The 24219-nt window shown below is 44.2% G+C and overlaps 1 long non-coding RNA gene across 6 annotated transcripts; it reads right to left on the bottom strand.

Annotated features, from left to right (window-relative positions):
- Window positions 1-8099: 8099 nt before the first annotated feature.
- Window positions 8100-24106, bottom strand: LOC120095114 (uncharacterized). Of its 6 annotated transcripts, none has more exons than XR_015631678.1 (4): window positions 23955-24106; window positions 22948-23134; window positions 22310-22599; window positions 20645-21076 (listed from the first exon to the last, which is right to left on the bottom strand). It is a non-coding gene; the product is annotated as an uncharacterized LOC120095114 (long non-coding RNA). The 6 variants fall into 6 exon arrangements; XR_015631679.1 differs by having other exon boundaries at window positions 20645-20864; XR_015631675.1 differs by having other exon boundaries at window positions 22310-22458.
- Window positions 24107-24219: the final 113 nt, after the last annotated feature.

Raw genomic sequence — 24219 nt, 5'->3', positions numbered from 1 at the left:
TTTGACTAGCCTTTCAGCCTTCCTGGGACCTAGTAACAATGCCTTCATGTCAGCTGAAAGTAGTTACAGAAGAAAGCATGTCTCTTCTCTGTCACCCACCTCCTCAACAAGCTAAAATGCTGTCAAAAGAAAACTCCCGCACACAGGGGACAAAATGGCTACCTATAAACCAATCAATGTACCAGAAAAATGGGCCCATTAACTAAAATAGTTGCCAACTAGGATGTCAGTCACCCATGCACATGCTTCTTTCTGACAAGTAGGATGTCAGTACCTCCCAGAGAGATCTTGGGAACTTAAACCTGACTGGTATTCCTCAATATGGAAGTCTTATTCCAAATAGTTTCTTATATTGGTGCAGGTGTCTCTCTTATGTTGGGGTCCATACCAGGGGCAGCTTAAAGAGGCAAATACCATAAAAGCTTATACATAGATGAGATGCAGGAAGTGCTGTTGGGTGGTTGGTTCGGGTCCATGCTTACTGTGGGTAACTATACAAAACAGTTCTACTGACTTCTATCATAACTGGTTTCCAAGTGCACAGAACGTAACAGAATATGTAATCAATCTTGGCATTAGAAAGTTTCCTAGTAACAGCAGAAACATTGAGAAAGTTTCCTTATAATGACAGGTGAGCCAGGTAACTGTTACCTAGGCCCTAACATTTTACCTAGGCCCTAACATTTTACCTAGGCCCTAACATTTTACCTAGGCCCTAACATTTTACCTAGGCCCTAACATTTTACCTAGGCCCTAACATTTTACCTAGGCCCTAACATTTTACCTAGGCCCTAACATTTTACCTAGGCCCTAACATTTTACCTAGGCCCTAACATTTTACCTAGGCCCTAACATTTTACCTAGGCCCTAACATTTTACCTAGGCCCTAACATTTTACCTAGGCCCTAACATTTTACCTAGGCCCTAACATTTTACCTAGGCCCTAACATTTTACCTAGGCCCTAACATTTTACCTAGGCCCTAACATTTTACCTAGGCCCTAACATTTTACCTAGGCCCTAACATTTTACCTAGGCCCTAACATTTTACCTAGGCCCTAACATTTTACCTAGGCCCTAACATTTTACCTAGGCCCTAACATTTTACCTAGGCCCTAACATTTTACCTAGGCCCTAACATTTTACCTAGGCCCTAACATTTTACCTAGGCCCTAACATTTTACCTAGGCCCTAACATTTTACCTAGGCCCTAACATTTTACCTAGGCCCTAACATTTTACCTAGGCCCTAACATTTTACCTAGGCCCTAACATTTTACCTAGGCCCTAACATTTTACCTAGGCCCTAACATTTTACCTAGGCCCTAACATTTTACCTAGGCCCTAACATTTTACCTAGGCCCTAACATTTTACCTAGGCCCTAACATTTTACCTAGGCCCTAACATTTTACCTAGGCCCTAACATTTTACCTAGGCCCTAACATTTTACCTAGGCCCTAACATTTTACCTAGGCCCTAACATTTTACCTAGGCCCTAACATTTTACCTAGGCCCTAACATTTTACCTAGGCCCTAACATTTTACCTAGGCCCTAACATTTTACCTAGGCCCTAACATTTTACCTAGGCCCTAACATTTTACCTAGGCCCTAACATTTTACCTAGGCCCTAACATTTTACCTAGGCCCTAACATTTTACCTAGGCCCTAACATTTTACCTAGGCCCTAACATTTTACCTAGGCCCTAACATTTTACCTAGGCCCTAACATTTTACCTAGGCCCTAACATTTTACCTAGGCCCTAACATTTTACCTAGGCCCTAACATTTTACCTAGGCCCTAACATTTTACCTAGGCCCTAACATTTTACCTAGGCCCTAACATTTTACCTAGGCCCTAACATTTTACCTAGGCCCTAACATTTTACCTAGGCCCTAACATTTTACCTAGGCCCTAACATTTTACCTAGGCCCTAACATTTTACCTAGGCCCTAACATTTTACCTAGGCCCTAACATTTTACCTAGGCCCTAACATTTTACCTAGGCCCTAACATTTTACCTAGGCCCTAACATTTTACCTAGGCCCTAACATTTTACCTAGGCCCTAACATTTTACCTAGGCCCTAACATTTTACCTAGGCCCTAACATTTTACCTAGGCCCTAACATTTTACCTAGGCCCTAACATTTTACCTAGGCCCTAACATTTTACCTAGGCCCTAACATTTTACCTAGGCCCTAACATTTTACCTAGGCCCTAACATTTTACCTAGGCCCTAACATTTTACCTAGGCCCTAACATTTTACCTAGGCCCTAACATTTTACCTAGGCCCTAACATTTTACCTAGGCCCTAACATTTTACCTAGGCCCTAACATTTTACCTAGGCCCTAACATTTTACCTAGGCCCTAACATTTTACCTAGGCCCTAACATTTTACCTAGGCCCTAACATTTTACCTAGGCCCTAACATTTTACCTAGGCCCTAACATTTTACCTAGGCCCTAACATTTTACCTAGGCCCTAACCTTCCATCTGGGCCTTAATATTTTACCTAGGCTCTAACAATATATGAAGGGTGCAGTAAAGAAACTATCAACATGGCCATTCCATAATTACTGGGGAAGGTTTTTATTATGGATAAGAAAGAGAGGATAGGGGTTGGGGATTTAGCTCAGTGGTAGAGCGCTTGCCTAAGAAGTGCAAGGCCCTGGGTTCGATCCCCAGCTCCGGAAAAAAAGAACCAAAAAAAAAAAAAAAAAAAAAAAAAAAAAAGAAAGAGAGGATAACCAGAGGCATCTGGAAGAGTCTGGAGCAGAGAGAAAAAGAAGTAGACTGGACATGGCCAGGGCTAGGGAAATGGGGTGTGGAAACATCATACAATAAGGAGAATGAGGAGCTGGGGGAGGGAAGCCTGTGAGCTGGAGCAGGCCTAGGAGTTTAGGGTAGAAGAGGAGGTGAGAGGCTGCAACACTAGTGTGGGGGCTTTGAAATGTGTAATGGGTACTTAGGAATAGGGGCTGAGGAATCATGGAGCCAGCGTGGGCCTTGACACGCAGCCACTGGTATTTGTCCATAGAGAATAGAGAACCATAAGTCCCTTCTGCAAAAGTCAAGGGAAATGACTCCTTTTGGCACAGCGTTGTGCCCGCTTAAAAGGCATTCGTAGACCCCAAAAGACCACCAAGGAGCTGACTCCTAAGGCAATCTCACTAGGGTCTCTTTATTCACATTTGAGCTTGGGCCACACCACTGTCTCTGACACAGCAGAAGCTCTCAGTGGAACAAGGTTTTATAGGAAATGGTGAGCAAACAAGGGGTTTTCTAGCCTGGCACACATCTGATTGGGGAGCCATTATGGAACTTTATTGCTCTTTATTATTATTTTTTTTTTCGGAGCTGGGCACCGAACCTAGGGCCTTGTGCTTGCTAGGCAAGCGCTCTACCACTGAGCTAAGTCCCCAACTCCATTGCTCTTTAATATAAATGACTGGTGCTGGGAGCCAAACCATAAACTTAATTTCCTCAGTATTGGTGGCTGTTAGGAAGTGGAGTATCAGGGGCAGGCTTGTTAGAGTAACCTTGAAACTGGCCTTGTTTGGGAGTAACCTGGAAACTGGTGCTAGGTGCTGGCTTGTTCATTAGCTCTAGTTCAACCTTAGGTCAGGTTCTCTAGGATGGAGTCTGAACCCAAGATCTGGTCTCTCAACAGAAACCCATTTCATGAGTTCCTGAGGAAGGCTGGCTTTTATCCGGTCACCAGAAATCCTTCTGTGGTCCAGCTTGAGCTCATTTCTGGACATATGCACTTCCTGAAACCTAACAGATGTAATTATGAGGTTACCTTTAGTTAGTCTTAAAGAGGCTTTGGACTTTCAGTGTTGAGACTGTGAAAGACTATGAGAAAATCTGAAGTTGTATTAAATGCATTTTGCATGTTGATATGGCCAAGAATCTATGAGAGTTGGGGTGTGGAATGGAACGTGGTGGCTTGAATGAGAATCCCCCCGCTCCCCAGGCTCATGTGCTTGAATACTTGGTTCCCTGTTGGTAAAACTGAGAAGGATGAGGTTTGGTGTTGTGGAAGGAGATGTGGCACTAGGGATGGGATTTTAGGTCTCAGAAGACTCATGTTACTCCTACATGCTCTCTGTCTTCTGCTTGCAGATCAAAATGTGAGCTCAGCTGTTCCTGGCACCATGCCATTTCTCTACTACCATGGACTCTAACCCTCTGAAACCATAAGCCCAATTAAACACTTTCTTTAATAAGTTGAGTGGGTCGTGGTATATTGTCCCAGCAATAGAAAAGAAATGAATACATTCATCTTGCAACTCTGGAACCCTCCCTCCAACACTGAGTGAAGTCAAGGCAGGAGCTCAGGCAAGAAACCAACAGGCTATGGAGGAATGCTGCTTACTGGCTTGCTTCCCATGGCTTGCACAGCTGCTTTTTTCCCCCCACAACTCAGGACTACCTGCCCAAGGCTGGGAGTACGCACAGTGTCTTGGGCCTTCCCACATGAATCATTGATTGTGAAAATGCATGACAGACTTGCTTATATGCCAATCTTATACAGGCATTTTTCTCGAGTCCCTCTTCCTGAATGACTCTAGCTTGTGTTAAGTACACACACACACACACATACACACACACACACACACACACACACACACACACACACACACACACACACGCACATGCCAAAGAAACCTCAATCTTTGAAGCCCTGGAGCTTCTCAATTCCAGCCAATTAAAGCACTCCACTGACAAACCAATGGTATCTGCGGATTCAAGGGCCACCCACTAGAGTGAGCCTCAGGAGGACAGACTATGATTTTCTATACGGCTCTGACCTTTCTCTAGCCCTACTGACTGCAAGGTGGTGCCTATATATGGTGGTGGCTGTCCCTGATGTCTAGGTTCTGTTTCAGATTTCCCATCTTCCAAATGCTTTTCCCAATCTTGAGTCCTTTCTAAAAAAAAAAACATAATCTCACCTTCGCTTTAAATATTCTAAATCAAAATCTCAGGAATGCCTAGAGTTTCTTACCTTGGACGCTAATGGCAGTCCAGTGGTCGGAGGGGCAACCTAAGCTGGTCTATTCTTAGAGGACTCTTATTCTTAGAGGCAAATTTGAACCTAAGCTTTAGAACTTAGTATGGAGAATCTCATTCTACAGTGTGTCCCGAAGGTTGTGGTAAGCCTGAACTCCAGCTAGTCTTCCTATATATACCCTATATGTTTGCTGCAGAAGCAGGAAGCGCGTGCATCCTCCTTATGTGAAGCTTGATGCTTCTGGGTTATTATTTCTGCAGAAGTATTGGAAGTTCGCTCAAAAATAAAATAAAACATCAAAATACTAGAAAGTCTAAATTAAAATAAAAATTTGGCACATACCAAATTAAAATTTAAAGGAGGCAGGGATAGTGCCTCCTTTAGACTTCATAGGCTGCTAATGACCATAAAGCTTTCTGTCGGCCTTTTTTGTTTTTAATTCTGCTCGGTGTCTTTGGCTTTTGCTTACTTAACCTTCTCACATGATTGCTCTCTTTCAGATGGCAGAAAGTTAAGCTCCAGACGGTACTGTCTCCTGAATAACAACCATTATAATTAGTACCAACACCCAGCTTCTACCTATGAGGACCTCTTGACCTCCAATCAGTGTTTCAGTATAGCCTCCAACCTCGTACAATAATTTCATTGCCTCTCTGAAAAGTGGATCAAGCTTTCTATGCCATACGGTCCATGGTGGTTTGCATTAATGTCACCTTGACAAGGTCTAGAATCATCTGAGAAGGGAATTTCAGTGAGGGATTATCTAGATTAGGTTGGCATGTGGGCATGTGTGTGATTGCATTAGTTAAGCTGGGAAGACCTGTCCACTGTGGGTGGCCCCATTCTCTACAAAGGGGATCCTGGACTGAATACTAGTAGAGAAAGTGAGAGAGCATGAATACATTCGTTCCTGTCTCCTGACTGGGGATTCAAGCTCCTGGCGCCATGACTTCACCGAGGTAAAACAAACTGCATCTTTCAGTTGCTTTGATCAGAGTATTTTATCATGGAAATGGGGGGAAAAACAAGGACATAATCCTACAACCAGTGACATATTTGTAATGACAACCAGGTCTCCTTGTTGCCCCTTCTCAACTCTAATGAGTATCTGAAACGATACCTCTGTCGTTTGTTAGTGATTTGAGCTCGTGGATATCTTCAAGGAAAGGTAAAGACAAAGAGGCCAAACATGGAAAGAAAAAGCCCCAATCTCTAACAGTTAGACCCTCTCCGCTGGCTTGTGGTGCTTTATAGAAATAATTACAGCCTAATACCTAATGACAAGTGTTATCTCACCCCAAATGACCAGTTTCAAGGGACAAATGGTGCCATAAAACTTTATTACCTGTTAGAAATAAACTCTGATGGCTCAGGTTTCCAGCCAGCTTATGGTCCAGATACAAATGAACAGAAAATACTAGACCCCAACAAATGCCTGCTAGTTTAGCTCTCCCAGCCCCAACTGGGTCAAGCTAGTCTCCCAGTACCCACACTAGACTTTGAAGTACAAAATTACTCAGCCAAGCTTGCCCTGCAAGTTTTCAAATTTTAAAATAAACAAGATGTAAAAGGTGAAGATGTAAACGGAGCCCGCATGCTGTTTTTACTGACAACTGTGACAACTGAAAAGACAACTGTGAGTCACTGCTTTCCACACCAACCCAAAAGGGAAGAATGTCATCAGAGAACACTCCAGGCCTGGGGGAAGCATCCTGCACCTTGCTGTAGACACCTCTCTGGTGTACCTACCGGTGTATTTCAATTTTAATTTTGCCTCAATTTGTGAACTCCTTTGTTTGGTAGGACTATAAAACTTCCTGAGACTGCTTCCACAGTGGGATGTGGAATTTAGGGTAACCCAGCTCTGTGTTCCTGGGCCACGCTCACTCAGAATGGCTCAAGATTAAATTCTCTCTTATTCCCTTTAAGATGAGAGCTGTGGTTTTTTGCATTTACATTTGTCATGTCCCCAACTTTTCCTCCTATCCTAGCTTACTCTAATTCTAGTGTCAAATGATTTAGTGCTGATGTATGACTAGTGGCTTTTCTGTATGAAGTTCATAGCCTGCAAACTTGTGTAATTGCCTATTAATGCCAGAGAGGTTCTTGGTCTTTTAGGGTTTTTTTTTTTCTTTCTCTTTTTCTATGTGTAGACAGAGAATCTCACCAGCCTTGAATTCACCCTATTTCTGTTAGGTTTGGGATAGAGGCCATGCCCACCTGCAGTTGTCTTTCTCCGTCCTCAGAAATGCTGTGTAAGAAGTGCAAAGCAGCTGGAGATGGCTCGGCGGTTAAAAACACCCGACTGCTCTTCCAGAGGTCATGAGTTCAATTCCCAGCAACCATATGGTGGCTCACAACCATCTGTAAAGAGATCCGGTGCCCTCTTCTGGTGTATCCGAAGACAACTACAGTGTACTTATATATAATAAATGAATAAATCTTTAAAAAAAAAAAAAGAAGTGCAAAGCAGCCAGGTGGTGGTGGTGGCAGTGGCGCATGCCTTTAGTCCCAGCTCTGGGGAGGCAGAGGCAGTTGGCTCTCTGAGTTTGAGTCCAGCCTGATCTACAGAGTGAGTTCCAAGACAACCTGGGCTACACAGAGAAACCCTGTCTCAAAAAGCTGAAAGGAAAAGAGACAGAAAAAGAAAGCAACCATCGTCCTTTGGTTGACAGTGACTCTAATCCTGGCTTTCCCAAAGGATGTTTACCAGGTCACATGACACACACGCACACGCACACACTACAGAGACAAACCACCAACCCTTCCCCTTTCAGCTGCCGCCTGGGAATCAGACAGCCTAACTGCAAGCGTGTACTGTGGGCAATTCATCGACTACATGGTATGAGGCCTCCATCTCTGAAACCTGCAACAAGGGACCCCAGCTCAGACCTGTGGCTCTGAGTGCTCCTCGGAGTCCCTCCCAGGTTGTCTTTCTATGGCATTAATCATTCATGTACCCCAAAGGACAGTCCACCTCAGTGTCCTTCGTGAGCCCTGACAATTGAGACCTGTCACCTTCTTCAGCCTCCCTGGTTAGTTGGGACAACGGGCTTTCTGATCTCTCCGTAGCCTATTATGTGATCTGTGAACAAAGGCGGCTTTATTTCTCCCTTTAGTTTGGCTACAGTTACTCCCTCCGCTGCTGGGTTTTTTCCAGTCTTTCCTCTTCATCTGGGATCAAGCTACTGCCAGCAGAAGACATCCAGAAAGTACCTTTTTCCCCTTCATGGTTGCCAAAAATGTTACTAGCGTCAGGGGTCAGATCCTGTGCCTCAGGCAGACCGAAGAGGACATGCTCAGTCACCTGTATTAAATAAGCAATTAAAGGTCAAGATAGCAGAAAAAACGGTAATTTGCTCAATGTGACCCCATTGGGAAGACAGGTTCAGGGACTTACGCCCCATATACAAGTCATCTTCGGGATCCTAACATGGGGGTCAAGTTTAAATGTAAGGCAAGAAATACACATATTTAAGTGACCCTGATCCAAGTGTGATCCCGTTCACGATGTGCTCACCATTGAGCATCCGGTTCTTACCCCATTCTCTTTCCAGGAGAGAAGTTTTCCCTTTGGCTGACTCTGACTGTAGTCTTTCTCCCTTTCCAGAATGCAATTCCAGGAGACTTCCAGGCCATTGGGTGAGAAGGGCACAAAGCTCTTTTAGAATCCATCATTCAAATGAGTGGTGGTGGCACATGCCTTTCATTCCAGCATGCAGGAGGCAGAGGCAGGAGGATCTCTGTGACTCTGAGGCTAGCCTGGTCTATAGAGTGAGTTCCAGGCCAGCTAGGACTACACATAAGACTAGACAGAGATGGGGTTGGGGATTTAGCTCAGTGGTAGAGCGCTTGCCTAGCGAGCACAAGGCCCTGGGTTCGGTCCCCAGCTCCGAAAAAAGAAAAAAAAAAAAAAAAAAAGACTAGACAGAGAAACCCTGCCTGGCCAACCAAACCAACAAACCAACGATACAAAGAAACGCAAAGATTCTTCATTCCTCCCAGGCATGCGGTAACAACATATCTTTCCTACCTCGTCTAATTTACCCCTATGTTTCCTCTTCTTGGTGTTACTGAAAGAAGAAGTGTGTGTGTGTGTGTGTGTGTGTGTGTGTGTGTGTGTGTGTCCACCTGTGTGGGTGAGTGTGTGCATGTGCTTGTGGGAAGAGAGGGGGAGCCACAGGCCAAAGTATCAAGATTATCAGATGAAAGCCAGTCAGCAGAGGAAGCCTGGGAGTTCTTCCTCTCCTGCGTTTCATTTGCCAAGAGCCTGAGCAAGAAAAGCCGGTCCTGTGGAGAGACTGGCGCTCTGTGAGAGAAATGTCCTTCTAAAAGGGTCCACGCCTTGCAGTCAGCACTTGGGTGTCTTCCCATCTTAGTTCATAGCCCGCTTCCATTCCTGGGAATGCCTCTTTTTTCGTCCTTTTTTAAATTACCTTTTTTTCTTTTATTGAAAATATATTAAAAGTAAAAGCAAGAGCCTAGAAGAAAGCTGTTGAAGAGAACTTTTACACACTGCAATAAGAATGCTGAAGTGCCTGGGTTCGGTCCCCAGCTCCGAAAAAAAGAACCAAAAAAAAAAAAAAAAAAAAAAAAAAAAGAATGCTGAAGTGTAGCTCTCCACAACAGATGAGTGTTCAGGTAGGGAAGGGCCCAGTTTTCTTTAAGGGCCTGGCCACTGGGAGCCTGACCATGTTCCACTGAGAAAATGGGTAACACAAATTGGACTTGGTTTTTGTTGTTGTTTTCTTCTTTTGGGGAGTTGGGTTGGGAGGAGGTCACAAGGGTAAGGGGTGGACCTGAAGGACTGGGAAGTGAGTATGACTGGGACTCATGATGTGAAATTCCCAAATAATCAATACAAATATTATGGGGAGAAAAAGGAAAGTAGATTTTCCCATACAATATATCCTGATTATGGCTTCCCCTCCCTAGACGCCTCCTAGTTCCTCCCCCCTGTCCCTCCCATCTAAATTCAACCCCTTTGTGTCTCTCATTAGAAAAGACAGGTGTCTAGGGGTTGGGGATTTAGCTCAGTGGTAGAGCGCTTGCCTAGCAAGTTCAAGGCTCTGGGTTCAGTCTCAGCTCAAAAAAAAAAAAAAAAAAAAAAAAAGAAAGAAAGAAAGAAAGACAGGTGTCTAAGGGCTAGTAATTGAATAAAATATAATGAGATAAAAGAAAAAAAAGAAACCAATTGGAATAGGACCAAAGAAACAAGTAGAAGGAAAAGCTCCCAAGGGAAGATACAAGAAGCAGATATAGACACCTAGGAATCCCATAAGAACACAAAACTATGAGCCTATGTGTATGTATATATATATATGTATATGTATATGTATATGTATATGTATATATATGGCAGTGATATGACATTATGAGACACAGAACCTCCAAAGCTGTCACCCAGTGTGTTTTTCTGTTGACCACCTACCGCTGTGCGGGCAGCCTACCCTTAAGGGTAGTTTCCCCAGTGAGGCTCCCTTGGAAGGATTAATTTTTTATTTGCAGGTGGTTATCACTCGGAGATAGCTTCTGGCTTAGGGCTGGGGCATGTGTTCAGCAGACCCCATCTGGTACAGACCCTGCGCATGCAGCCTCAGACTGTGAGGCCACACTTGCACCAGTCCTGTGGCTAGAAGGCCCTGTTGTTGGTGTCCTTTGTCCCTCTGGCTCTTACACGCCTTCTGCCTCCTCTTCCACAGGTTCCCTGAGCCTCACTCGCTCTCTGCTTACTGTCTGGCTGTGGGCCTCTGGATTTGCTCATCCTCTGCTGCAGGAAGAGGTTTCTCTGACGATGGCTGAGCGAGGCACTGATCTATGAGCATAGCAGAGTATCATTAGGAGTCTGTCTGCTGCTATGCTCCTTCTGTAGAAGAGTAGTATTTGGCTTCCCCCTAGGTCCCTGAGTTATATAGTCTAAGGTTTTTGGCCATTCAAGCACTATTGGGTATGGGCTCCATCACATGGGGTAGGCATTAAATCAAATCAGATATTGGTTGGCTCCTCCCACAAGCATTGTGCCACCATTGCACATGTCTTTCAGGCAGGCCGCCATTGTAGCTGGAAGGGTTTGTAGCTGGGTTGATGTTTACATTTCCACTTTGGTAGACCACAGAGTACTGTCTAGCACCAAGAGTGCTAGCAAGTAGGGGGAAAGGCTCTTGGTAGGCACCAGCTCTAGCTCTCTGGGTTCAATGAGTTATGTAGATGTTATTTTCAACAACAGAGTCTTGCCATCAGTTTGTGGAGAGCAACCAATAGCCTTTGGAACCACTGCCTGGGTTGTGTGGGGAGTCCCACGGGACTCCTTTGGCCAGCAACTTGATTAGATGTAACCCATTCCCAGTAATGAAGCTTCGTTTGGTGATGAACAATGTCTAGTTGAGGCTCTGTTTGCCCCACAATTTGTTGGTTTCACTAGGTTGCCTTTATAAATGTCATAACCTAGGAAGCTTCTATAGGCTAGATTCCCATGTGGCCTCTCAAATGGCCTTGTTTTAGTTGTCCCTCCCCCACACTCCCTTTCTCATCCCCCTTCTCTTACTCTCCCTGGTTGACCCTCCTGTTCCAGTCCCCACTGTAACTTTAATTTTTTTTCAATCTTTATTTTTTACAGATGGTTCTTAAATGCTTTAACCTCCCTTGTAGCCCACCACCCACCAGAGGTAGTGGGAAAGAAAGAATACGGGAAGGGGGGTGCTGGGGTGGGGGTGGAGTAGACCTGTTTAAAAAGGTTCTTTGGAGAGACTCATCTGTGTTGTCTGGAAACCAGCAGTTCAGCTCACAGGTTAGTAGTGGAAGCTGGATGTACTCGCAAACGCTTCACGGATACACGAGCAGTCTAGTTCAATAGAGGTGGGTTAGCAACATCGGTGACACAACCCAGCAGAGACAGCCTCAGCCTTGGCTCGAGCCAGCAGGAGGGAGCAGCAGGAGAAGATCTGGCTGTGCCTCTCTCAGAGAAGCGAAGATCAGTGAAGATGTGAGACCCACGAGTGTTGCAGAGCTAGTTGTACCAGCAAGCCAAGATCTCTCTTCGTCACTCTGCGGAGTCCTATTTATACCTTCCAATCATCACGCGTCCTCCATGTGCTTTGCCTCAGCGTGGCTCTTGCCTCACCTCATGCATCCAATCATCCTGAGTCAGCAGAAGTGGCAAGCGACTGCAGCACACTACCACAAGACTTTTGGTGCATTTCTCTCTATGGAATCCTGACAAATGCAGCTCAACTATGCAATGTAAGGCAGACTGATACATGCATTGTTAGCAAAAGAATCCTTCACCATGTGTCCTTTTACACTCTTGCTTTCACAGAACATCCTCTCTCCTGTGTCTGCTTCAGCAAAACATTCCTTCATGAGTCGGCCTGACTTTCACACCTGCATCCACTTTCACATGTTTGCCCCAGCAAAACACCATCCAACTGACTTCCCAAAGAACCCTTACATTTCCACTTCATCCCACCATCATCCAGGCACACACTCTGTTCTATTTCCCCTTCCTAAGGAGATCTGTCCTTCCCCCATCCTCTCACTCTATACTTAATCTCTGTGGTTCTACAGATTGCAGCTTGGTTTATCTTTGACTGAACAGCTAACATCGTCGTATAAGTGAGTGCATACCATATTTGACTTCATGGGTTTGGGTTACTTCACTCAGGATAGTTTTTTCTAGTTCCATCCATTTATCTGCTAATTTTGTGGACTCATTATTTTTAATGGCAGAGTAATATTCCATTGCGTATATGTACCACATTTTCTTTATCATTCATCTGTGGATGGACATCTAGGTTGTTCCATCTTCTATTATGAATAGAACAACAATGAAAATGGTTGAGTAGGTGCATCTATAGATAGATACTACTTAAATTGGATTCTTATCTTGGAATATATTTTCCTCCAATTATTGTGATTGAAGATTATGCTGGGGATAGTGGTCTTGGCTGGTATCCGTGGTCTCCTGGAGTTTATAGAACATCTGTCCAGGTCCTTTTGTCTTTTAGAGACTCCTTTGAGAAGTCAAGTGTTATTCTAATCGGTCTGCTTTAATATGTTACTTGGTCTTTTTCCTTTACAGTTTTAATATCCTTTCTTTGTTCTGTACATTTAGTGTTTTGATGATTATGTGCTAAGGGGAATTTCTTTTCTGGTCCAGTCTATTTGGTGTTCCCTGTGTTTCTCATACCTTAATGGGCACCTCCTTCTTTAGGTTAGGGAAATTTCTTCTATGATTTTGTTGAAAATATCTTCTGTGCCTTTAATCTGAGTTTCTTCTCCTTCCTCTGTTCCTTGTACTTGTAGATTTGCTCTTCTCATAGTGTGGCAGGTTTCCTGGATGTTTTGTGCCAAAATTTTTTCAGATTTAACGTTTTCTTTGGTCAAGATATCCATTTCTTCTATCTTGTCTTACATATCTAAAAATTTCTCTTCCATTTGTTTTACTCTGTTGGCGAGGCTTGCCTCTCATTTTCCAGTTCAAGTTCCTAATTTTTTCATTTCCAGATTTCCCTCAGTTTGGGTTTACTATATTGATTCTATTTCCACTTTCAGGTTTTGAACTGTTTTATTCATTTCCTTCCACTGCTTGTGCTTTCATAGATTTCTTTAACGAATTAATTCATTTTCTCTATCATATTCATAAAGGCCCTGCTGAGGTCCTTTAGCGTTTGCTTCAACTATGTTGAAATTCTCAGGGCCTCCTGTGGTAGGTAGGGTTGCTGGGCTCTAGTGGCGACACCTTGTCCTGGCTGTTAATGTGGTTTTATTCTGGCATCTGGGCATCTGGGTTTGGGATGGTTGTGATTCTACTTGCTGATATCTGGCCTTGTCTTTGTTGAGTGGGTGTTTTCTTTCTTGGTTTCTGTGGCTCACTCTGGTTCTCAGGAGGGTGTGGTGGCTGATAGGGAATGCTTCTGGGATCCTGGTAGGTGTGGCCACAGAGGGTTCCGGGTACACTGTGTTTCTAGGTATTAGGAGTTGATACTTAGGAATGGGGACGAGCTGGACAGGAGCAGGTGAAGGGATCCACCGGAGGAAAGAAAGCAGGTGTTCCACTGGGATCTGCTTAGTCCTATGAGGGATGGGGGTAGGGAATGGGGGATGGGGATAGAGGATGGGGGATGGAAACCTATGGTGTGAAGAGGCCTCAGCAGGTGATCTGCTACAGAGCTGGGGATGAGGCTAGGGGATTAGATTTGGGGGAAGGAGGAGGAGTAAAGATCTGGAGCTCACCTATTTGTTTAGCTGGCCCACTACTTCTCTGGAAGGCTCGGCAAACGTCTGTTGGAGTTGGGGCTGAGACAGAGGGGTGAGTAGGGAGGAAGGTTTCCCGAGAAAAACCTGTAAGATCAGCTGCAGATAAAGGAGAGAGGAGGGAAGTGCAGCAGCTGGTCTGCTATAGAACTGGGGGGTAAGACTCAGGGCTTGGACTTTTTTAATAAGCGCTCTCTATTTCTGTGTCCCTGGTACAAATCCTTTGTCCTGAATCATAAGAGCTGCAGTCTGGTGTCCTCTGACCTTAAATCCGTGGCCCAGCACTAAATGTGTCTTTTTTCTTTCCTTTCTCTTTATCTCTTTTTCAGATAGCAGCCAGAAGCCTGTGCATGCTTCCCTGCACACCCTGCCTTGCTCCCCAGTCTCTCTCTGACCTCTAAGCCTAATTTAAAAGGCAGCTTCCCCTCCAGCTCCCTCCTCCCAGTAGCTGCTGGGATTTTCAGCTTGTCTGCCCAGTTATTTTCTTTTAAACTCCACAAAATGGTCTTTGGGATTCCTTCTGAGTTATTTTTAAATTCTAGAAACCCTCAAAAGGAGCCCTAGATTCTCTGGTTAACAATCTGAGAACAGAATCACTGGCAGCCATGCCTATGCTAAGCATATATTCTGCCAGTGAGCTGCAAGCCCCACCCAGGCTTATTTTATTAATTTCACTTTCAGATTTGCATTGCATGGTCAGCTTTAGAATGACCTGAGAAGGGAGCCTTACTGAGGTAGTGTCTAGATCAGAGTGGCCTGTGAGGACGCCTGTGCAGGACAGGCTGTGGGCAGGCAGCACTGTTCCCGGGTCTGAGTGCTGGACTGTATGACGTTAACTGTAGGTTTTCCATATGTAGCTTTTAGAACATTAAGAGAGCAAGGTGAGGCAAGAAAGGGAGGCAGAGAATTTGAGGAAAGTAAGCAGAGGAGCCACTCTGGGGTTCAGGTAAAGCTTTTAGCAGCACAGAAGCAAAAATTCCAGCACAGTTACCAATTGCTTAAGGTTTTTCTTCTTTCCTAGCCATAAACCTGGAATGTTCTAGGAATCCACCAGAAGCCCCATTTACAGACAAATTATATGTACCCAACCCTTGTTCAATTCTAGTGGCTCCAGGTTTTACATTGTCAGATTCTAATCCCATCCAAGGTGTCTCCATAGTAACCTCATGAACCGCTTAGCATATGGCACAGGGGCTCAGCTTCCTTAGCAGCCTTTAGAGCTGAGACTGAAGAGCCATTGAAATGGTGAATCCCAACTAATGCTAAGACTGTGACCTGCTTCTTCCTGGAGAAGCCTGTGCTCACACTCAAGGGCCTCACGCTTTCTTCTGAGCGCCTCGTTTAACCCTCATGCTTAAGCCTATATTAAAATCTTTAATAAAACTACCAACTTTTCTTCACCGAAACTGTCTAGTCCTGAAATTCCTTCCAGCATTGAAGCCACAAACTGCGGCTTGGCTGGAGTCACACAGTCCCTGATAATCCTAAGAACTCCTCAGGCCACAGAGGGTGGCACCGTGGAGCTGAGTCTTCTGTCCTCTTACCATTGACAAGAGCATCTTTTTACTCCTGTTTTTAACTGTTTTGGAAAGGTACGGTTGGGTTAACATTTTCTATTTGTTCTCTTTCCCTTTATCTTTGTGTGTGTGTGTGTGTGTGTGTGTGTGTGTGTGTTGTGTGTGTGTGTTGTGTGTGTGTGTGTGTGTGTGTGTCCCATAGGTAGAGGTCAGAAAATAGCTTACAGGAAATCAGTTCTCTTTGTCTACCCTGTTCCAGGATCAAACTCACACATGCCACTCTGCAAATGCCTTCACAGTAGCAGTATTAGACTGTTTTGGGGTGGCTTCTGGTGTTACTTCTCAAAGGGTTGCTAAGGAACCTTTTCTTTTTGGTAAGTGATGTGTTGTAGCTGATAAGGTAAAGGCTGCACAGCAAGTTAAGTTTTTTTAAACTGTAAACAAATGTTTAGTCCCATTGAAAGGCCATCTAGGTTTAGGCCTTAGCTGACTCCTCTCCATGCTAACATTCTTCCTTCTCTACAGAGTATCATCTCTCTCTTGGCAATCATCACAGAGAACCTTAACAGTGGCGTTGAAATTCTTGACTCTCAGCTGGAGAGAGGCTCTGCCCAGATTCTTCCCATTTCCCACGCATAGGGAAGAGGAGTCCATGTGGGCCAGTTTATGTTTAGACATTTTGGTACTGACATAGATATCCAGTATGAGTCAGCTAGAGATGATGTCATCAGATGTTCAGAGAATTTCAAAGTAAGCAATGATGTCATCGTTCACATAGCCACTTCTGACAGAACAATACTATCGTGTGGTTTTTGTATAAATATGACTTTGAGGTCAAGCCCTTTGTCTTGGCCAGGCAGCCTATGAAGGCCTGTGTGTGCCTAACTTCAATGAGTGTAGGTCTGCATATGCGCCCGTGCTTACCCATGCTTGCCCGTGTGCCTCTGACTCTCTTCAACTTTCCAGCCTATTGTAACCTTCCTCTCGTCTAGGCTCTAGGGCTGGGACCCCACGCCAGTCTCTCTCCTTTATCTTTCCATCATATCTTACTTTGTGAATCTTCATTTCCAGTGCACTCTATTTTCTTCTCAGAAAGGAGCACAAGGCAAGCCTACCAACAGATACCTCGTTCTTTACTTATACGGTTTGCTAGCAAATGTTGACAACTTGAATACATGTTTGAGTATCAAGTTTTTCTTCTCTGCTTTCTGTGAATGAGAATTCTGGGAAAGCTGTGACTACAAAAGTTGGTTGACTAGAACTTCAACGATATCGAGAGGCTGCAATGCTGTACATCCTCAGTCAAATCACCCTGGGCCATCTTTAGACTCCTGAACGGGCCATTTATTCCCTGCCTCTGTGCATCACCTGGCGTCTTTGTGGCCATCAGGTACTTCCCTTGGAATGAAGATGCCAACTGCTAGTTCCCACCAACCAAAAGGCTAAGAATCCCATCAAAGTGCATGTGAGGCCTATAGCAGAGGTTTTCCCCCCACCTTACTGCAACCCATCTACCTGAAGGACATAAAAAAATATTTATAAAGTGTGTTGATTTAATGATTTTGTTCTGTTATTATAAAACTTTTAGGAAACTGCCCCCTCACTGGGACTGAATCTATGTCCCAGGCTGTAGTCACTCATATTCAAGTCCTGGGTAAACAATCTCTTTTGTTTCTTTGAAACATATCTAACTTAGGGTTTTTATCACTGAAGCGAAACACCGAGGCCAAAAAGCAGGAGGAAAGGGTTTATGCAGCTTACACTTCCACACCACAGCTCATCATCACAGAAAGTCAGAACAGGAACTCAGCAGGGGTAAGGACCTGGAGGCAGGGGCCAAGGCAGAGGCTATGGAGGAATGCTGCTCACTGGCTTGCTGCTCAGCCTGCTCTCTTAAAGAACCCTAAAGTACCAGCCCAGGGATGGCACCACCCTCAGTGGGCTGGGCCCTTCCCCATCAATCACTAATTAAGAAAATGCCCTGCAGGCTTGGGTACAGCCCCGTCTTCTGGAGGCATTTTCTTAACTGATGTTCCCTCAGATGACTTTGGCGTGTGTCAGGTTGACATGAAACCAGCCAGGACACAGTGAAAGTTGTTTCTTTTTTCGTCATTTCAAAGAACTTTTTCTCCTTTCAGTGATTGAAATGTACTGTTCCACTCTTGTCTTGCTCTTATGATTTCTTAACAGTTTGACGTCACTGTTCTTCCATAGCAGCATTTGTTCTCTGATTTTCCTATTGTGTTTTGTTCGTGTCTTTGCATCTCCTGCCATCTGAATATGCGCTGTGGGAGAGTTTCCTCAATCTGTGGCTGTGTGTTCGTAGTTACTGTTTGAAAATCCTCATGAGTGTTTCAGACACTTTCCCCTCTGCTCGGTATTGAGTTGTTTTATAGCTTTGGTGCTAGTCCCTCAGTTTTTGGATATTGTTCCTTTTGCTGTTGGTTTTTTGTGTCTCCTGAAGTGTATGTGCGCCCAGGGCTGCCACGTCCTTCTTATTTCATGTTTTTCCATTCTGTACTTTTCCTTGGGGGAATCTGCTAATGGCAGTCTCTTAACATTATAACTGGGTCCAATCTGTTAAAGGACCAAATGCATTTTACAATTTTTATTTTTTTCCTGTCTCAAGACAGGGTGTTACTATGTATCCTAGGCTGTCCTAGAACTCACAATCTTTCTGCTCTAGCCTTCCAATTACTGGTGTTGCCACACTGGGCTCTTCAGCGCTTTCATCTGGGGGTTGGAGAGATGTCTAAGCAGTTAAGAGTGCATATTGCTGGGAATCGGTGGTAGAACGCTTGCCTAGCAAGTGCAAAGCCCTAGGTTCGGTCCTCAGCTCGGGGTGGGGCTGGGGGGAGAGTGCATATTGCTTCTGCAAGGGACCTAAGTTTGATTCCTAGCACCCGGGTCCAGTGGCTCACAATTACCTGCATCTCCAGGTCCAAGGGGTCTGACACCTTCTGGTCTCTGTGGGTCGAATGCATTTACATGTACATTTAGATATGCAGAAACATATATACACATAATTAAAAATAAAAATAGATCTTAAAAATGTTTTCATCTGTATGTTTACCTTACTCATACATAATGTTTTAATGTTATCCCTTTAGCATGTTAGTCAATTATTTTAAATTTCTGGTCTGATAGTTCCATAGGCTCTGCTGTATTTGAATGTTTCTGATGCTCATACTGTCTTCAAACTGTGTTCTTGGCTATAGCATGCTTGTATAGTAAGACTTGTTTTCTGGAAAGCCTGGTGCATATGGGTTGGAAGTGTAGGCATAAGGAGCTGAGTAAGTTGCCTTCAGTGGGATCTTCCTTTGCGTTCACTAGTCTGGAGATTAATGTTTAAGGGAAAGGCGTTTAAGGTACAGTCATAAAATGAGTAGTTTACAGTCAATGTAATCTACCACATGATTTAGTCTCTGAACAAATCAAATTGAAGATAAGAAAATAATCTATTTTGATTAGGCAAGCTCAAAGGGTTATGAAACAGAAAAGGCGATCAAAGGTTAGGAGGTGAAAGTTTATACACCCAATCTCAATTTCATGTCTCTTTATTAAGATCCCTGTCCTAAACTGGACATGTTGGTGTACACCTTTAGTCCCAGGACTTAGAGACAGAGGTAGGAGGATTTCTGTGAGTTCCAGGACAGCCTGGTCTACAGAGTGAGTTCCAGGACAGCTGCTATTGGCGAGACCCTATCTTGAAAAAATTTAAATAAATAAACACTTCTCCTGAAAACCATCCATCCATCTCAACGCTAGCTTGACACACCAGAGAGCTCATAGGTCAATCCACAGAGGCTTATACAGGCCGGAATCCTGATGCTCTGTTTATAATGATTGTGCCTCCAAAGTGCAGAGCCTACGGATTCCAGACATAAAACACACTACTTTTTTAGTGATGCAGGGGCAAACTGAGCAGCCAATGGGTCCATAAACAGTAAACAAACAGGGCCTTTAAACCAACACAGGAGACATAGTTTTTATGCTAGACTGATGGTCTCACATTCACTCTTACAAATTAAACAAAATCAGAACGGTCTCTGCAGTGTAGCTACAGTTACAGCTTACACACTATGGTGGTCCTAAGGAAGGGCCCAGAAACGTTACTCATTCATAAATATAGATACAGTTACAGCTTACACACTACGGTGGTCCTAAGGAAGGGCCCAGAAACATTACTCATTCATAAATATAGATACAGTTACAGCTTACACACTGTGTGGTCCTAAGGAAGGGCCCAGAAACATTACTCATTCATAAGTATAGATACAGTTACAGCTTACACACTACGTGGTCCTAAGGAAGGGCCCAGAAATGTTACTCATTCATAAATATAGGATGCTCACTTCATTATTTTTTCAAAAGAGAAGCACTAACAAAACAAAATAAGATAGAAGCAATTCAGCGCCCACTCCTTGGGAAGCAGCAAACATGTGACACAAGAAATCGTTAGACATAATTATTAAAATCCACATCTTTAACAAATACTTGGGGAAGGAAATTACAAAAACATTGTGTATGACCTTACATCTGTAAATAACAGAAGATAATGCTAGGATAAAATATACTAAAATGTTTCCATTTACATGTGAGAGGAGAAATTTTAATTTTCATAGTTTACGTATTTTCTCCAAATGTCTATGTTCACACAAAATTTTTATCAATTAAAATGTTATTAATGAGTTTGCGTGATTGCTGTGCAATGAAACTCACTAGTGGGCAAACATCAATCTCCACCCTGATGATGATTAAAATGGAGCTTAGAGTCTAAGCTTAAGGGGCTGCTTTCTATGTTTTGTCCAAGTAAAGCAGAAACAAAATCCTAGCAGCCTATTAGAGAAGACTGCCTTGGTTTAAACATTTTTTTATTGTTTATTTATTTTATGAGTACACTGTCACTGTCTTCAACACACAAGGAAAGGATTCCATTACAGATGGTTTTGAGCCGCCACGTGGTTGCTGGGATTTGAATTCAGGATCTCTGGAAGAGCAGTCAGTGCTCTTAACCACTGAGCCATCTCTCCAGCCCTGCCTTGGTTTAATATATGTTCCCCTGGCATGATGTTTGCTGGAGAAGAGCCAAAATGAATAGTTAATAGTTGGCAGCTTCATTTCCAAATTAGAGAATGCTGAAATTCCAGCCTGAGATTAATAAAACATCATGGGGTCCGTCCTGTGCCCATCACTAAGGAGTGAGGAAGCCTGTCATGTATGCGCTGTCCTCAGCCTCTGGAGGACCGCTCGAGCCCAGGGCTTCAGGGCAGGAGGAAGGACGGGAGACTAGACAGAGAGAAAAAGGGACAGGGAGAGAATATTAATTAAAGGAAATTTCTTTTTATGCTACAAAGTGGCATTTTCAAGAGGACAGGATAAGAAACTGCACCCCAGTGCCCCTGAATCTGTGTGAACACAAGTGAACTCTTCTGGCAGCTGCAATTCAAACCAGGACTTGGAAATGTATTAGCTCATGAAATTATGAATGCAGGAAAATAGGCTTCAAGTTTGTTTATTCAGTACAGTCTTAAGAGACGTTGCCTCTGAGTTCTGCTTTCTGCTGAGTCAACTTTATTCTCAGGGACTTGGTTTCCTTTGGTTGTCAAAAATAATCCACAGCACCACAGCATGCACTGCGCTTCTTACCTCTTTCATGAGAATCATGACAAAGTTCCAAGGAGAGCTTCCTTCTGGTCAGGTTTGGGTCACTGGCCCATGGCTGAAGTAGTTGCTGTACTCAGGATAGATTTCCCTCTTGAAGAGGCTCTGAGGGGGACCCCCGCTCACTGTGGGAAGTGCCACTCTCCTGGCTGCTATAAGAAGGCAGGCTGGGCAAGCCATGTGGAACGAGCCAGTAAGCAAACTCCTTCACGGCTCCACATCAGCTCCTGCCTCTAGCTTCCTGTCTTTCCTAAGTGATGGTCCTTGATGTGGAATTTTAAGCTGAAATAAACCCTTTCCACTCCAAGTTGCCTTTGGTCACAGTGTTTTGTCACTGTAATAAAAACCCCAGGACAATTGATTTCTCCAATAAAGAAAATATTCAAGGGACAACGAAGAGTCAATATTCCGTTCCTTTGTTCTCTGGACAAGGTCTAACTATGTAACATTGGCTGCCCTGAACTCTCTATGCAAACCAGGCTGGCCTTGAAATCACAGAGAGCCACCTGCCTCTGACTCCTGAATGCTGGGAATAAGGGTGTGCATTGCCATGCTGGTACAGTCTTAAGGAAACCCTCAGTTTCATTCTCAGGAACGGCAGCAGCCTGTTGCTTTAAGATGATATGGAGTCCTGTTTTAGTTCACACTAGAGTTCTATGACTTTTATTTCTTAGTTCACAGCACAACCTATGCCTCAATTTATCTTATATAACCCATGCTCATACAATGCTTATTAACTCAAGAGCTTAAAATTGGTCACTGTCAGATCAGATAAAAAAAAAAAAAAGATAACCAAGCACAGTCCCAAGGTGAACTTAGAGCTAATTTAAACATTGCTACACAATGCTAGATACCGACCTTCGGCCGCTGGCTTGCTCTGCACATGGCTTGCTCTGCACAGGTGATTCTGAGTTTGAGGGTGCAGGGTCCTGATTTGTTTTGTAACATTCAAAGCCTGCTCCTCTCACACTTTCTCAGCTGCAGTCCACCAGCTTCAACCATGAAACCTTCAAACAGAATGCTGTGCTGTTTGTTCTGACTTGCTTTAGCAAGAGCGAAGCTGAGGTGGAGTGAGGCAGCCTTGCCAATTGTCTTGCTTCACCAAGAATCACCTCAGATAAGCCTCAACTCACAGGCTTTTGTGAAAGCTGCAGAATTGAGAAAGTTAGGTGAACACTCCAGACAAAGGACACAGGGTGCCAAAAAGTCCTGGGATAGGAATGTGCCCGAGTGTTCAGTGAACAGCAAGGAAGCCATTGTGGTTAAAACTCATCAAGTGGGCCAATCCTACAAGAAGAGGCACATCCAAAGGCCAGGACATACAGCGCTTATAGAGGGTTATACAGGCTTTGAAATTTATTCTGCAAGTGGCAGGAAACTGCTGGAGAGTTTTGCTCGAGGGACTAATCAGGTCGTCGTACATTGTGAAAGTATCAGTGACAGCTGAATGGAAATTAGTCAAACCCACCCCTGGAAAGAGAAACCCACCCACTTACTTCATGCAGGAGGGATTTCAGGGATTTCATCAGAAGGAAGCATGGGGTGGTCGGTCTCAAAGATTAGAAGCTGCTCAGGTGATTCTCAGCTGGATCTCTTGGCAGGACTGCCCACTTCTGTGCCATTTGGAGACACCATGGCTGTCATCCTCAGTCTACCCTAGGAGCCACCTTGTCCAAGAAATTCCTAGAGGCAGAAATACACTTATCTTTTCTTTCCTGATAGAAATGCCAGCATGTAACAAATCCATGGAGAAACGGAAATTTTTAGTTTCCTGGTAGTCTGCCCTTCCTCCCTTAGTCCTTCCTCCTTCCTTCCTCTGGCAGAACTTCTGGGAGGCCAAGCAGAGAGGAGAACCTACTCTGGGCCCCTGAAGTACAGAGTATAAAACGGTAAGTACAGAGCTAAGAAGTAACAAAGCCATAGTCTCCAGGCAATCAAGTAAGGAGCCCATTAGGATACTATTGCTATATACAGTAGATAAACATTATGGTTCGAACCATTGATTATTGGATTCAACATATATTCTGAAGATAAGGTCAAAGAAACAGGGAACAGTGTAGGAAGTATGAATTGTTTGGTGAAGAATAATAAAAAATTCTTATGAAATTAACTGTAAGATATATAAGTGTAAATAGAGATCGGTATTTAAATGTGTCCTTGGTGACCAGAGGAAAAAGTGGGTGAGAACCTTCTCTGCTCACTGCTGGTAGAGTCAGATGAGTGACTGAGCAGAGACAACATAGTCCCAGACATTTGAACTTTAATAGGTCAGAAAAGGGAGAAAATCCAGAGAAGGAAAACCTAGTGAATGCCAAGGGAGGGAAACGGAAATGTTTCCAGAAGACGGGAAGGACAACACTAAATGACCGCCATTGCTGAGCAGCCCCAGATGGGGCTAATTAGTCTAGAGAGGAGATTTGGAGAACCTCGGAAGATACGCATTAAAGAGGATTAAAAATCGGTGTGGGATATGACAATGCTTGTGTGTGTACAATGGATCCACCTTCTTCGTGCGCGTCATCCAGCCCGCCCCAGTCACAGCCAGCGACTTTGCCTCTGAATCTGAGGCGCCCTAGGCGAAGGGAGGTTGCTTCCGGCCTGGTGAGCACCTCGGGGCCTCAGTTCCTCTTCCTAGAGGACGCTGGGCTCTTTTCTGAAGCCAGAACAATTCTTCCGCGTCTTTGCGTGCCAAAAACTGCACCTACACACCCCCGCCCCGGAGCAGCAATCGGAAGGCTCGGTTAGTGGTATGGGGGCGTGGCCTCGTG

This window comes from Rattus norvegicus, chromosome 10 (assembly GCF_021556685.1).
Source record: "Rattus norvegicus strain SHRSP/BbbUtx chromosome 10, alternate assembly SHRSP_T2T, whole genome shotgun sequence".
NCBI lineage: Eukaryota > Metazoa > Chordata > Mammalia > Rodentia > Muridae > Rattus > Rattus norvegicus.
The sequence above is the reverse complement of the archived record's forward strand: the minus strand, read 5'-3'. Positions and strand labels throughout refer to the sequence as shown.